General features: G+C 40.6%; 1 protein-coding gene across 1 annotated transcript in view; it reads right to left on the reverse strand.

Annotated features, from left to right (window-relative positions):
• piezo1 (piezo type mechanosensitive ion channel component 1 (Er blood group)) overlaps window positions 1-15,970 on the reverse strand; it is a 213,562-nt gene that overhangs the window by 140,643 nt on the left and 56,949 nt on the right. The window lies entirely within an intron of this gene.

Below are 15,970 nucleotides of genomic sequence, written 5' to 3' on the forward strand. Positions count from 1 at the left end.
GGATGGATGGATGGAGGGAGGGATAGAGATATATTACGTGTTGGATGAGGATTTAATTAGAACTACAAACACGAATACAAAGTGTTAAAAAACTACAAACATGGCGGATGTGAGAGAGAGAGGTTTATAAAGAGGTTTGAGTACCAATGACTGATAAATGGTCATTATTACAAATCTATAAGTTTCCATTCACAAATTAGCCTTGAAAATAAACCCCATAATTGCGGTCCATATGTTTAAACACGCGTGCATGGACACAGTACGGGTCAACCACCCGCCGGTCGTCATAACAATAGATTTACAGGCTTTGCAGAAACTCTTGTAATATTTAATTGCAAAAATCACATTGACACATTGTTTTTCCAACAGCGCAGAGGCACAGGAGCAAAGCACATGTGTGAGTGTTTAACTTTTGCAAGAGTTGGGAAAATGCAACGGCTAAACTTCAACCGGTCACTGTTAGGGCCAAGCTTTTACATTTTGTTTTAAAGGGCTCTTATATGCTATTTTAAAGCTTGCTGGTGTTGTTTCCCAGTTTCCAACAAAAGGTTTACAGGAATCCAACGTCAAAAAACACTTTCTCATTGCAGCTCATTTCTCACAGAGTCTGAAAACGCTTCGTTCGAAAGATAAGCTCCGCCTCTCTCTGAGAGCCTCTGCTGTGATTGGTCAGAAAGCAAACGCTCATTATCATATCTGAATCTCAGTGATACGAACAGTAATGATGGCGTGGGTTTGACCGTCTCAATCTCAGCAGAAACAGCGTTTCTTCTCCACTTGAACAACACCAATCAAATTCTTCCAGTCTCAGAGACGACTACAGTGAGTGAGGGGCGGGGCTAGAGGACGCTGAGCAGCCAATCAGGACAAGAGGCGGGCCTTAGAAAAGTAAAAGCACAACTCTGCTCAACAAGCCACATCATTTCATTCATATCCGTACCACAAACGGCCACACTAAAAGTTTAATAGGCAAGGTAGGGGTATTAATAACCGCAGGTATGAGTAGTAACAGTGCCTTAGTAAGCACTCTTTGTAGGGAAGTTGCACAGTCGACAATTACCGGCTGAAATGAGCAGCACCTGAGGTCTGTGGTTATACCTTAATGGCGGAAATGCCCTGCTGCATAATGTAACCTGTAAAATAAAGGCTTTACTAGACAGACATCAGACGGCCGATCCCTGACTTGAGACTTTGTTCTGCCTAATGCACACTACACTCTAAAAAAAAAGTTCTATATGGCACCAAAATGGTTCTTGGCTCGTAATCATAGGGGAACCTTTTTTAGTGCTATTTAGCACCAATTTTGGTGCTTCAGTGGTTCTTCAGCGGTTCTTTGACTCTGAAGAACCATTTTTCCTGCTTCTTACACATCAACTCTGAGGACAAAATGTTCACTTGCTGCCTAATATATCCCACCCACTAACAGGTGATGAAAAAATCATCATTAGGGTTGGGCGATGTCCCCTAAATTGGCAGTTGACGATGTTTACAGTAAAACATTGCGATGGTCGATGATATCGTCGTTTTTTTTAGGTAGGTAATTTACTATATCTCTTTACATAATTGTTTTTTTTCTACTAAAAACTATAATTTAGTTATTTTACTTACCCAAATAATGTCTCATCCGCTAGGTTGCACATGAGGGAAAAAGTAGCTTCCTTCCACTTAAGAAGAGTTGTGCTCTTTTTTAAAAATATATTATTATTAATACATGTTCTTGTTATTAAACTTGGTAAGCCACGTCACGTTTATTTGAACTTGATGCGTTTCACACACACACACACACACACACACACACACACACACACACACACACACACATACATACACACACACACTGGTGATTTTAGTTTCGTTTTCTCTGGCAGTGAATAATCAAACATTGCCTAAATGTCTTGACCCTGTGGAAGATAAAATTCGCTCTTCAGAACTTTTACAACAAGTGTTGCCTTGCAACATCAGGAGAAAACATGAAGATGAAGATATTCGAGAAGAAGGTGTCTCTCCAGCTCGTGTCTCAAAGCACAGAGCGGGACTAGGGTTGGGTATCGTTTGGTTTTTTTTCGATTCCGGTGCCAAACCGATACTTTTAAAACGGTACCGGTGCCTAAACGGTTCCTGAACCGATACTTAAAAAAAAAAAAAGGCCACAAAACGAGGTGGATGACATTAAATGGCTTTTTATTTTATTTATTTTTTATTTAAATTGAACCATTTATTAAAAGTTTAATGTATACTTAAATGTATGAATATAAATAAATACAAAACACAATTTACTTATTTACAAATTATTATTGACTATTTACAAATTCACAGTAAAACCTAAGCCACCTAACCCAACTACAACTAGCCTAATATAACTCTAAATAACAGTTACAGTAATAACAGCAGTCGTCTGTGTTCTTGCTCTGCTACAAACCAGCTTCCAGCTTCAGCTTTCTATTGAAATATGATCATATTCTCTGGCTAAATATTTTTGAACGCATCGCATTAATGTTTCCATGGCGACTCGTCATGTTTCTCACATGACACACAGCAGCCGCAATAGCGCTGACAGCTCAGCTGTATCGGGTTTATTTCGCTTTTTCTTTTTATTCAAAATATTCACAAACTTCTTAACTGTGTCACAAACTATCTGATGTTCAAATGTGTGAGTGAATGTGTGTTAGTTGATCTATAAAGCACAATGGGCGGCGCCATGTTAGTTTGCGCCTCAGAATCGGATCTGTCGGATTTACAACACTTGAGTTCATCCTCGTCTCACGAAATACATGAAAGTAAGTGACCAGTGAACTGGAAGAAGAATAGAGTAAACTATATAGTTACTGTATAATGTGCATGTATCTGATGTGAATAAAACACGTAACGTTAGTCAAATTATAACCGTCTGAAAGGATTGTCATAGCCGCTTCCATAGACATCAGTGTGTGTTTTTTGCTAGTAGCCTATATGAGCATTTAAATGTCTGAAACCTTAAATAAACATGATGTGGTTGAAAACACTGAATAGTTGTCATGAGTTGTGGTTGAAAACACTGAATAGTTGTCATGAGATGTGGTTGAAAACACTGAATAGTTGTCATGAGATGTGGTTGAAAACACTGAATAGTTGTCATGAGATGTGGTTGAAAACACTGAATAGTTGTCATGAGATGTGGTTGAAAACACTGAATAGTTGTCATGAGTTGTGGTTGAAAACACTGAATAGTTGTCATGAGTTGTGGTTGAAAACACTGAATAGTTGTCATGAGTTGTGGTTGAAAACACTGAATAGTTGTCATGAGATGTGGTTGAAAACACTGAATAGTTGTCATGAGTTGTGGTTGAAAACACTGAATAGTTGTCATGAGTTGTGGTTGAAAACACTGAATAGTTGTCATGAGTTGTGGTTGAAAACACTGAATAGTTGTCATGAGTTGTGGTTGAAAACACTGAATAGTTGTCATGAGTTGTGGTTGAAAACACTGAATAGTTGTCATGAGTTGTGGTTGAAAACACTGAATAGTTGTCATGAGATGTGGTTGAAAACACTGAATAGTTGTCATGAGTTGTGGTTGAAAACACTGAATAGTTGTCATGAGATGTGGTTGAAAACACTGAATAGTTGTCATGAGTTGTGGTTGAAAACACTGAATAGTTGTCATGAGTTGTGGTTGAAAACACTGAATAGTTGTCATGAGTTGTGATGTGACCAGCGCTGAGTGTCTGTCTCTGGCTCGGTGCCAAAATTCAAATGTGCTTTCGCGCTTTTGCTGGCGAAATGAGGAACCGAAATCTGCGTTCTGATTCGGTACCATATTGGCACCGGGTTTCTGTACCCAACCCTAGCGGTATATGACGCATCTTTGCGGGGAAATAGTATGAATCAAATATTTTTTAACTAATATTTAATTTTCTTATATTCTTTAGATGATATCGTCCATCGGCACAACCCTAATCATCAGTGTTATTCACTTCACCTGATTTATTTAATTAAAATCACAGCCTTTTACACTTTCATAATCGCACATAATCCAAATTGGATTTGGATGAATCGCAGCCCTGCTCTGTGTGTGAGAACGGATAGGATCGCATAGGCTAGACGAGGTGAGTGAGGACACCTGGGTAAGAATGACCACTCTGGACACACTGAGCTGTATTTGTCTTTCCAGTTTGTCTTGGCATTTTCTTCCCAGAGAGACTCAGTGAAAGGCCACTTCAGCGTTCGCCACAGATAGCAGCTCCGCTGTTTACATCCAACCTGCTCCGCACTACAGCGGGAGTGTGTGAAATCTGCAGGCCGTTATGAGATTTTCCACAGAGCCAGGAGACTGTGATGTCTTGTGTTTTGACACGTGTAGCCGTGATTGTTTTAACAAGAATCGGAGCTCTAGAGCGCTTGAGACCCCAGAAATGGTGTAGAGTTACTGAGTTACTACGGAAAGAATAACAGTCTGCCTTACCAAGCCAAGCAAGAGCTTTGACACATCAGAGCTGGGATATTTTCAGCCCATTATGCTGTTGTTATCCACGGTTTATCTTGGCGAATCACTGCAGTGTAATACAACCAATGACAATTGGGTTTCTTTTCAAACTCTTGTTTCGTCTTAGTGACCAAATTGAAAGGATTCTTAGGAAGTTTTCACACCTGGCTCATTTCTTTGTCAGAACCAGGCATGTTTTCTCCCTTAGTTCGGTTCAATACAGAAATAGTGCTCGGATCCGCACTAGGGATGCACCCATGGACATCGAAAGCAAAAAAAAATGTGGGTGGGTCTTCTCTCAGAAAATGTTTACTGGAGTAGATGGCATTTACATTAAGTACAAATATATCACCTTGTTTACTAAATGTCTGGTTGGGCCAGACCAATAGTGTAGGGCAGAGGTGGAAAGAGTAACAAAATATTCTACTCAAGTAAAAGCACTATTACTTCAATGAAATTTTACTTAAGTAGAAGTAAAAGTACTTGTCTAAAAATTTACTCAAGTAAAAGTAAAAAGTAGTTCATTTAAAATGTACTTTTTTTAACAGCGGGGTGGGGGACTCTCCCGTGTAGGGTTGTAATAGAATGAGATTTTCACGATATGAAAACATCAGTTTGTTATTATTATCACCAGTTAAAATGGCATTAAATTAATGAAAACTGATTTTTTATTTTGGTTGAACAAATGCTTTATTATAACAAACTTGAAACCATTTGTTCGTTTTGTTTTTTATGAAAATTTCAATAAAACATGTCTAATAAACTAAATTAAATAAATTATTATTAATTATATTAACAACTTTAAGAATGATAGTCTTATGAAATTTTTATTTTTATGATTTAATACAAATACATTACCAAAACAGTGGTAATCAAATAAAAAATATATTCTTAAACAATGTTTAAATTATGTAATATTATTATTGTTGTTATTATTATTTATTGTAGGCCTACAATAAGGAGAGGGATACACAGAGGGATGGTGTTCCCGAACATGTTCTATGTTTTTCCTCCTTTGCATCAACATTTTTTTTTGCTAATTTGATATCCTCCAGGACAACACCCGGCTATTTTTCGTCTATATCCAAAATATCTCCACTCTTTCCAGGGGTTCACGACGGCGTTTCGCTTTCAGCTGGGTCTGACGTCTGTCTTGTCCGTCTTATCATCTTTTTATGATTTTTGCGTGTTCGTTCTCCCGCTCTTCAATTCAATGCAGTCGTTTCCGGATCGCGTTTTTCCCACCTTTGTATTATTTATTTTTACTCAATAACGGATGTGGTTTAAAATGTAGCGAAGTACAATACTTCAAACAAAACATACTTAAGTAAAAGTAAAATTACAGATTTTTAAAACTACTTAAAAAAGTAGAAGTACACAGAAAAACTACTCAATTACAGTAATGCGAGTAAATGTAATTCGTTACTTTCCACCTCTGGTGTAGGGGTACAACACATGGCATGAATTTTTGAAGCAAATCGACCAGAGTTTCGAATCCGCCTTTTGCCGAACTCGCTTTACTCCCTTTTCCCATCATCACATACAGATCGGAAAGGCATTTATTTTCAATAAAAATTAAAAAAATATTAGAAAAGTGGAAATAAAGCGTCTAACGTGTGTTTAATAACGTGTTTATCGGTTAGGAGTGAGTAAACATGCGCTGAATTCAGTCAGAACGTATTTTTTCATTCCATTTCCCTACTTTTGCTATGGTTTTTAATGTAAACATCGTCCTAGCGTTTGACTGTTGTGCTCGCATCTCGTTTCCATACTTTTGCAGAGTGTCATAAATGACGCGGCTTTATAAATGCGGCAAAAGTTAAAATAACCTTTAAAAAGCGCGTCTCTAGACCTGCGTCTCGCGTTTTAACTGCAAAAACACGCCCTGAGTGGATGACCCTAAACTGCTATACAACATATAAAGTATTGTTATTTCAGAGCTGTTATTTAAGCACAGTTTGCCTCGTATATTCAGTTTAACAGCATTAGCAAGCCAAAGAGGGCAAAGGTTCAACTGAAATATATGCATATGCATTTAAACACTCATTATGTTCTAGCTCCTCTGAGTCTGTCCATGCAATAAATGCACGTTCTTAAATGAGCGAGTACCTATTTTTTATAGCTAATTTCAACTTGAGAATCAAAAATCAAATCAGAGCTGTATATTAATATTTACAAGATACATACGAATACAATTCAACTTAATTCACATCTTATAGCACGCAAATATATCTGCCCATTTTCTCTGGTGTGATTGTCAGCCTCTGCTTCTCTGCTACTGACTGAAGCGTGTGAGGAACGCGACGTTACTTTCAGTTAATAAAGGAAAAGATACTGCAGACCTTCATCAAACCTTTCAACACAGAGCCCACTTCAGATCATTTTTAATCAATGCATGCACAAATCGTAAAAACAGATAAACAGTATCTGTTCCTAAATTCTGATTGGGTGGGCAAGGCAGATGTTTGGGTGGACGATAAAAGTGAGTGGGTCCAATATCATTGGTCGTAAAAAGTGGGTGGGTCTTGTCCCTCTCACATTCAATGGTTCCGACGCCCATGGATGCACCGATATGAACATTTTGGCCGATACGATAACCGATAATTCTGTATATTTGAAAGCCGATAACCGATATATCGGTCGATAAATCTAAATCCAAATTTGTATATAATTTTTGAGAGCCTGATTACAAAAACAAAAGTCTCACCATTAAAAGCCATTAAATGGACCAATGCCGATAATTAAAAGAATTCCACATATCGGCCGATATATCGGTGGACCACTACTGAAAATGCCCTTAGTCAAACTACATTACTGTCTATGTGACCTATGAACAACTTAACTTAGCTGAACAACGATAAATGTGACCGTTGCACCTTCCTATTGCAAAAAATAGCAATTATTTCAATATATCTCCACCTCAAATCGTGTGGTTTGTTGTTTTATAACTATTAAGACGGAAATCCGATTCAAACACATTTTAAAGGCTTGAAGTAGTGTATAAACACATTATGGCCAAAAATACAGTTAATCTAAATGGTCATCCATAACCCTGGTGTCATTTGTTATCTGTTTATCTGTCATCTATTTAGCTAATATTTCATGAAATGTTATATACACTAGTTAATCAAAACAAACAATGCTTCAAGATGACTCAAAACTACTCTTCCCACGAGTATCACACGCTTCCTGTGGTTGAGGAAGTGAATGTTGGTGAGAGTCTCTGAAGTGACTGGTGAGACTGGGGTCTGGCAGTGGGGGGGCACGTGGCAAACACACCCCAGAGAACGCCGACGCTTTCCGGGATGCTCCGCTCACACATACAGTGGTGGGAAAGCATACGGAAAATCTCATCGCCCTTGAGTGGAAAATTTAGAACAACACAGCTATTATTAATTAAACCACCTTAAATCATATTTAATGGGAAATTATCAAGTGCCAAACCGAGATGAAAACATATTTATTCTCTCTAATCAGGAATTATGATATTATAATGTAATGTCTAATAAACTATACAGAATGTAGAGCTGGGTGGTAAAACACAGAAGATTTCTACGTCAAAGAAGGCGGAGCCTCAGAGCCACACCCACTTGTTACATCATCAGCACGGACCAATGGTAGCTCAGAGGTGTGACGCATTACAAGAAACTTGAGTTACGTAATAATATTACTTTTCCCAAGTAACCGGCCACAGGGTCATGAAGGACCAGTGGAGAACCGGCCACAGGGTCATGAAGGACCAGTGGAGAACCGGCCACAGGGTCATGGAGGACCAGTGGAGAACCGGCCACAGGGTCATGGAGGACCAGTGGAGAACCGGCCACAGGGTCATGGAGGACCAGTGGAGAACCGGCCACAGGGTCATGGAGGACCAGTGGAGAACCGGCCACAGGGTCATGGAGGACCAGTGGAGAACCGGCCACAGGGTCATGGAGGACCAGTGGAGAACCGGCCACAGGGTCATGGAGGACCAGTGGAGAACCGGCCACAGGGTCATGAAGACCAGTGGAGAACCGGCCACAGGATCATGGAGGACCAGTGGAGAACCGGCCACAGGGTCATGAAGGACCAGTGGAGAACCGGTCACAGGGTCATGAAGACCAGTGGAGAACCGGCCACAGGATCATGGAGGACCAGTGGAGAACCGGCCACAGGGTCATGAAGAACCAGTGGAGAACCGGCCACAGGGTCATGGAGGACCAGTGGAGAACCGGCCACAGGGTCATGAAGGACCAGTGGAGAACCGGCCACAGGGTCATGGAGGACCAGTGGAGAACCGGCCACAGGGTCATGAAGGACCAGTGGAGAACCGGCCACAGGGTCATGGAGGACCAGAGGAGAACCGGCCACAGGGTCATGAAGGACCAGTGGAGAACCGGCCACAGGGTCATGAAGGACCAGTGGAGAACCGGCCACAGGGTCATGGAGGACCAGTGGAGAACCGGCCATAGGGTCATGAAGGACCAGTGGAGAACCGGCCACAGGGTCATGGAGGACCAGTGGAGAACCGGCCACAGGGTCATAGATGACCAGTGGAGAACCGGCCCCAGGGTCATGAAGGACCAGTGGAGAACCGGCCACAGGGTCATGAAGGACCAGTGGAGAACCGGCCACAGGGTCATGAAGGACCAGTGGAGAACCGGCCACAGGGTCATGGAGGACCAGTGGAGAACCGGCCACAGGGTCATGGAGGACCAGTGGAGAACCGGCCACAGGGTCATGGAGGACCAGTGGAGAACCGGCCACAGGGTCAAGGAGGACCAGTGGAGAACCGGCCACAGGGTCATGAAGGACCAGTGGAGAACCGGCCACAGGGTCATGGGCGGCCGAGGCTCATTGATGCCCTTGGGGAGCGAAGGCTGTGTAAAACTATGTAATTCATACCTTAAATTTAGGCCTAAATATTTTGTGAGTAAAGATAAAAAATGGGTTTGGATTAATGTCACGTTGACCTCAAACCGCTTTTGAACTTTCACCAAGAAAACGACCTCATTGGTTCACACTGGACCTTTCTGTGTTTTGAGAACGATCATTTGTGCATGCAATCCTCATCAGAGAGCATGAGTCAATGACAGTCATTACAGGAAAAGGTCAAAGGTAACCAGTGAGCAGAACAAGCCGAAATCACTGAGGAAACTGTGAGTGTGAGTTTGACCCAAATATACCCTGTAGTGGTGATGTTCATTTTCCTACAGCTTTCTTCTCATTGGCCTTCCCAGGATTTCCCGGCCACAGAATGTGCAGCTAATCCACAGTAGGGAAAAAGCAAGATGGTTTTCATTAAAAACATTAATCCTGTTCAGCGTCAGGGTTCGTTTTCCTCCGGCTGGGATTCTCTCAGTGCCAGATTATCCAGTCGGGATTCGACAAGGGAAGCTTCACTGACAAAACGATAAAGCTAATCCTTCGTCATGAGACTGTTTCCCACAGTTCAGTCTGGGGCACTTCAGAGGTCAAAATCAACCCATGTCCAGTGTGTGTATTACCAGTGAAGTGCAGAAATCACCCGCACACAGAAATGTTGGAAATTATGCAAATATGAAAGTTATGCGTAACTGGTGCCAAACACACGCTAAACTCACAGCACATGTAGAGATGGAGATCAGTGTATTCATTCACACTACACACACATTTCATATAATCACCGGCTGTTACAGCACAAAGCCATATTGTGCTTTCGTTTGTAGCTCGTTTGACAGATTCTTTGCCAAATAAATGCCGCAAAACAACCTTTTATGTTATTATTAGAAGGATTGTGTGTGTGTGTGTGTGTGTGTGTGTGTGTGGCTATACTTATACGCCCTCAGTAAAACAGAGAAATATTATGACATTTTACAATTTTAGAAATCGACCAAAACATGTTTTTATTGAAATCTAGTGTTTCGCACATGTTGAGGGTTAGAGGAGAGAATATACAGTTTGTACAGTATAACAATCATTATGTCATAGAGTCCCCATAAAACATGTGTGTGTGTGTGTGTGTGTGTGTGTGTGTGTGTGTGTGTGTGTGTGTGTGTGTGTGTGTGTGTGTGTGTGTGTGTGTGTGTGTGTGTGTGTGTGTGTGTGTGTGATGGGTAGGTTTAGGGGCAGGGGCAGTGTGTGTGTGTGTGTGTGTGTGATGGGTAGGTTTAGGGGCAGGGGCAGTGTGTGTGTGTGTGTGTGTGTGTGTGTGTGTGTGTGTGTGTGTGTGTGTGTGTGTGTGTGTGTGTGTGTGTGTGTGTGTGTGTGTGTGTGTGTGTGATGGGTAGGTTTAGGGGCAGGAGCAGTGTGTGTGTGTGTGTGTGTGTGTGTGTGTGTGATGGGTAGGTTTAGGGGCAGGGGCAGTGTGTGTGTGTGTGTGTATGTGTGTGTGTGTGTGTGTGTGTGTGTGTGTGTGTGTGTGTGTGTGTGTGTGTGTGTGTGTGTGTGTGTGTGTGTGTGTGTGTGTGTGTGTGTGTGTGTGAGTGTGTGTGTGATGGGTAGGTTTAGGGTCAGTGTAAGGGGATAGAAAATACGGTTTGTACAGTATAAAAACCATTACGCCTTTGGAATGTCCTCACATTTCACAAAAAACCCCCTGTGTGTGTGTGTGTGTGTGTGTGTGTGTGTGTGTGTGTGTGTGTGTGTGTGTGTGTGTGTGTGTGTGTGTGTGTGTGTGTGTGTGTGTGTGTGTGTGTGTGTGTGCCAAAGCGATAAACAAAATAATAATACAGAACACAGACTCTGGAGATATAAACGCTGAAAATACTTATGCTCCAGGAATCATCGTTAGCTTTTTGTTATTATTTGGAAAAGAAAATTTGGTCGATAAAACTAAATCCAAATATTATATCATTTTTGAGAGGCTGATTACAAAAACAAAAGTTTCACCTTTAAAATCCATGTCTCAAGCATACAAGTATGATATTCTCAATATAGTTTTATGTAGCAGATATGACTTATTTTCCTTTTCTGAAGTGATTTCAATCATATTTCAAGCAATTCAAACCCATCATGGAAAACAGTGAAGTGTCTCAGATGAAGGAAAAATACATTATTTATCGGCTTTAATATATCGGCCAAATTTTCTTATCAGGCTGAACACGCAAACATAAAACATGTAAGATACACTATATTGCCAAAAGTATTTTACCTCTTATCAGACGAGCGTGATCATCTCTGAGCTCCGCCATAACTTCCGCTAAGTGAGGTCAAAATACGAGGCTGGTCATAGATGTATCGATCATAGATGCCTCATTCTACACTCTAAAAAAAAAGGTTCTATATGGCACCAAAAATGGTTCTTGGCTCGTAATCATGGGGGAACCTTTTTTAGTGCTATATAGCACCAATTTTGGTGCTTCAGTGGTTCTTCAGAGGTTCTTCAGCGGTTCTTTGACTAAGGTGCTATATAGCACCTCTGAAGAACCGCTGAAGAACCACTGAAGCACCAAAATTGGTGCTATATAGCACTAAAAAAGGTTCCCCTATGATTACGAGCCTTTTTTTTTAGAGTGTACTGATCCGTGCAGGCGCTAATGAGGCATCTACGTATACATCTATGACCACGCTCGTATTTTGACCTCACTAAGCGGAAGTTATGGCGGAGCTCAGAGATGATCACGTTCGTCTGATAAGAGGTAAAATAATAGCATAAATACTGCTGGGTTTCTCTCAGAAACTGATGGTTTGTCTAGATCAGACCCTTATTCATCATCTGGTGTCGTTTAAAGCCCTTTGAAGCTGCACTGAAACTGTCATTTGAACCGTTTGGAGCCCATTGAAGTCCATTATATGGAGAACAATCCTGGAATGTTTTCATCAAAAACCTTAATTATGTCTCGACTTTAGAAAGAAAGACATCTTGGATGACATGGGGGTGAGTAAATAATCAGCAAAAGTTTATTTAAAAGTGAACTAATCCTTTAAGTACTGAGTAATATTAATGAACATGAACTCACTATAGGTTAGGGTGTTTTATGCATGAATGCAGCTGAATATTAATGATAGATCTGAGAGTGCTAGAAGAGTCACAGAAGTGTGTTTAATGATGGTGGTGACAGACACAATCAGTCTGAGCTTCAGTTATGACTCAAGCCAAAGCTTCCTCGGCTTCTCAGCACCTTGTTAAGCCCATCAAACACACACTGCTAGTGTTTTAGTGTCCAATCAGCTGCTCCGAGCTGGAGAGATCTGGACTGAAGCCCACAGATAAACGGGCCGCCTTCCCGTCACTGAGCTGGATCCGACCCCTGACCCCTGCACATTACACAGTCAGGTGTGCGGATGGGAAAAGCCGTTTGAGAGCAAAAAGAAACTTTTGTTTATTCCATCATGTGGATCTCTGTGGTCTTGTGATGTCTAATCCAGCAGGAATGAATGTGTGGTGGTTTATAATGGATTCCTCTATAATCAGGGTCAGTCAAGCTGAGGTTTGGCAGTCAGACTGATAGTCTTCAGCCATTACTCCACTGACTTTTACATTGATTTTATTTTATTGTATCATTACAGAATACACACACATACATACATTCATATACACTGACTTCCTAATAGGGTTGTGCCGATGGACGATATTATCAGTAAATAATGGTAACCTAAAGAATATAAGAAAATTAAATATCAGTTTAAAAAAATTGTTTCATTTCCCCTCAAAGCTGCGTCATATACCGCTCTGCGCGAGATGAAACACAAGCTGGATATACTCCAATATCTTCATCTTCATGTGTTCTCCTGATGTTGCAAAGCAACACTTGTTGTAAAAGTTCTGAAGAGCGAATTTTATCTTCCACAGGGTCAAGACATTTAAGCAATGTTTGATTATTCACTGCCAGAGAAAACGAAAGTAAAATCACCTCTGTGTGTGTGAAATGCGCTATTCAAATAAACTTGAAAGTCTAATAACAAGCACAAACTGTGTTAAATAAAATTAAATTAAAAAGGTAGCTTATTCGTCCTGCGGTGTTTTTCTACCTTCCCACAGTAAAGGACGTGAATGGGTATAATAGACTTAATTATAAACAAATGAAAGGAAGAAACGTTTATAATTTCCTGCGAAAATGGGTGCGACGCGAGTGAAGATTTGAGAAAAGAAACGAGATGTCCATGTGGGATAAATTGGACTAACGTTAGGCCTATTGGTAAAATTCACGGAAATCGCAAAACAGAATAAAAAAGCTGACAAATCTTAAAGGGTTAGTTCACCCAAAAATGAAAATTCTGTCATTAATGACTGACCCTCATGTCGTTCGACACCCATAATCTTCAGACACAAATGAAGATATTTTAGTGTAAATCTGATGCTCTGAAAGGCCTCCATTGGCTCAACTTTACACTCTCAAGACCCTTAAAAGACACTAAAGACTAAAGTTACAAAGTCCATCTCACTACAGCGGCTCTACAATAACTTTATGAAGACGAGAATAGTTTTTGTGCACAAAAAAACCCTAAATAACGACTTATATAGAGATGACGATTTCAAAACACGGCCTCATGAAGCTTCGAAGCGTTATGAATCAGTGAGTCGATTCAGCAGTTTGGAGCGTTATGAATCAGTGAGTCGATTCAGCGGTTCAGAGCGTTATGAATCAGTGAGTCGATTCAGCGGTTCAGAGCGTTATGAATCAGTGAGTCGATTCAGCAGTTTGGAGTGTTATGAATCAGTGAGTCGATCCAGCGGTTTGGAGCGTTATGAATCAGTGAGTCGATTCAGCAGTTTGGAGTGTTATGAATCAGTGAGTCGAATCAGCGGTTTGGAGTGTTATGAATCAGTGAGTCGATTCAGCGGTTTGGAGCGTTATGAATCAGTGAGTCGATTCAGCGGTTTGGAGCATTATGAATCAGTGAGTCGATTCAGCGGTTTGGAGCGTTATGAATCAGTGAGTCGATTCAGCGGTTTGGAGCGTTATGAATCAGTGAGTCGATTCAGCGGTTCAGAGCGTTATGAATCAGTGAGTCGATTCAACGGTTTGGAGCGATATGAATCAGTGAGTCGATTCAGCAGTTTGGAGTGTTATGAATCAGTGAGTCGATTCAGCGGTTTGGAGCGTTATGAATCAGTGAGTCGATTCAGCGGTTTGGAGCGTTATGAATCAGTGAGTCGATTCAGCGGTTTGGAGCGTTATGAATCAGTGAGTCGATTCAGCAGTTCGGAGCGTTATGAATCAGTGAGTCGATTCAGCGGTTCAGAGCATTAGGAATCAGTGAGTCGATTCAGCGGTTTGGAGCGTTATGAATCAGTGAGTCGATTCAGCGGTTTGGAGTGTTATGAATCAGTGAGTCGATTCAGCGGTTTGGAGCGTTATGAATCAGTGAGTCGATTCAGCGGTTCAGAGCGTTATGAATCAGTGAGTCGATTCAGCGGTTTGGAGCGTTATGAATCAGTGAGTCGATTCAGCGGTTTGGAGCGCTATGAATCAGTAAGTCGAATCAGCGGTTTGGAGAGTTATGAATCAGTGAGTCGATTCAGCGGTTTGGAGCGTTATGAATCAGTGAGTCGATTCAGCGGTTTGAAGCGTTATGAATCAGTGAGTCGAATCAGCAGATTGAATCATCAAATTTCAGCAGTTTGGCGGTTTGACACGTGATCCGAATCATCATTCGACTCACTGATTCATAACGCTTCGAAGCTTCATGATGCCGTGTTTTGAAATCGTCATCGCTATATAAGTCGTTATTTAGGGTTTTTTTGCGCACAAAAACTATTCTCGTCTTCATAAAGTTATTGTAGAGCCGCTGTAGTGAGATGGACTTTGTAACTTTAGTCTTTAGTGTCTTTTAAGGGTCTTGAGAGTGTAAAGTTGAGCCAATGGAGGCCTTTCAGAGCATCAGATTTACACTAAAATATCTTCATTTGTGTCTGAAGATGAACGGAGGTCTGACGGGTGTCCAACCACATGAGGCTCAGTCATTAATGACACAATTTACATTTTTGGGTGAACTAACCCTTTATATTGGGCTCAGCCTCTTTCATTCGGCATGAATCCATTCATGGCTGAGAATTTATTTTTATTTCCTTTGTTAACAAAGCTTTGTACTTAACTCGGTATTATTCACGTAAAACAGCATTAACATACAAAACACTGGGTTAGTAACGAAATTATAGTTTTGAAGTAGAAAATAGTATTTATGTAAAGAGATATATTAAAATAAAAAGTGCACAACTCTTCTTAAGTGGAAGCTACTTTTTTCCCTCACGTGCAACCTAGCGCAGATGAGTCATTATTTGGGTTAGTAAAATAACGAAATTATATAGTTTTTAAGTAGAAAATAGTATTTATGTAAAGAGATAGTAAAATACAGATATAGTAAATTATATATTTGTATTAATAAAAAAAAACTACGATATCATCGTCCATCACGATGTTTTACTGTAAACATTGTCAACCTGTTATAATGATACAGTTTTACCAAGATACCCAAGTCAAAGATCTCAATATGAAATCAAATATTCATCAGCAAATTCTTCCAAGATCCCAAACTATCTCAGCTACAGAATTTCTTTGGCATATTACACAAAACCTTTCATTTAGTTTTGCAATCAGCCGTCTG

This window comes from Gobio gobio (genome assembly GCF_949357685.1).
Source record: "Gobio gobio genome assembly, chromosome: 2".
NCBI classification, from domain to species: Eukaryota; Metazoa; Chordata; class Actinopteri; order Cypriniformes; family Gobionidae; genus Gobio; species Gobio gobio.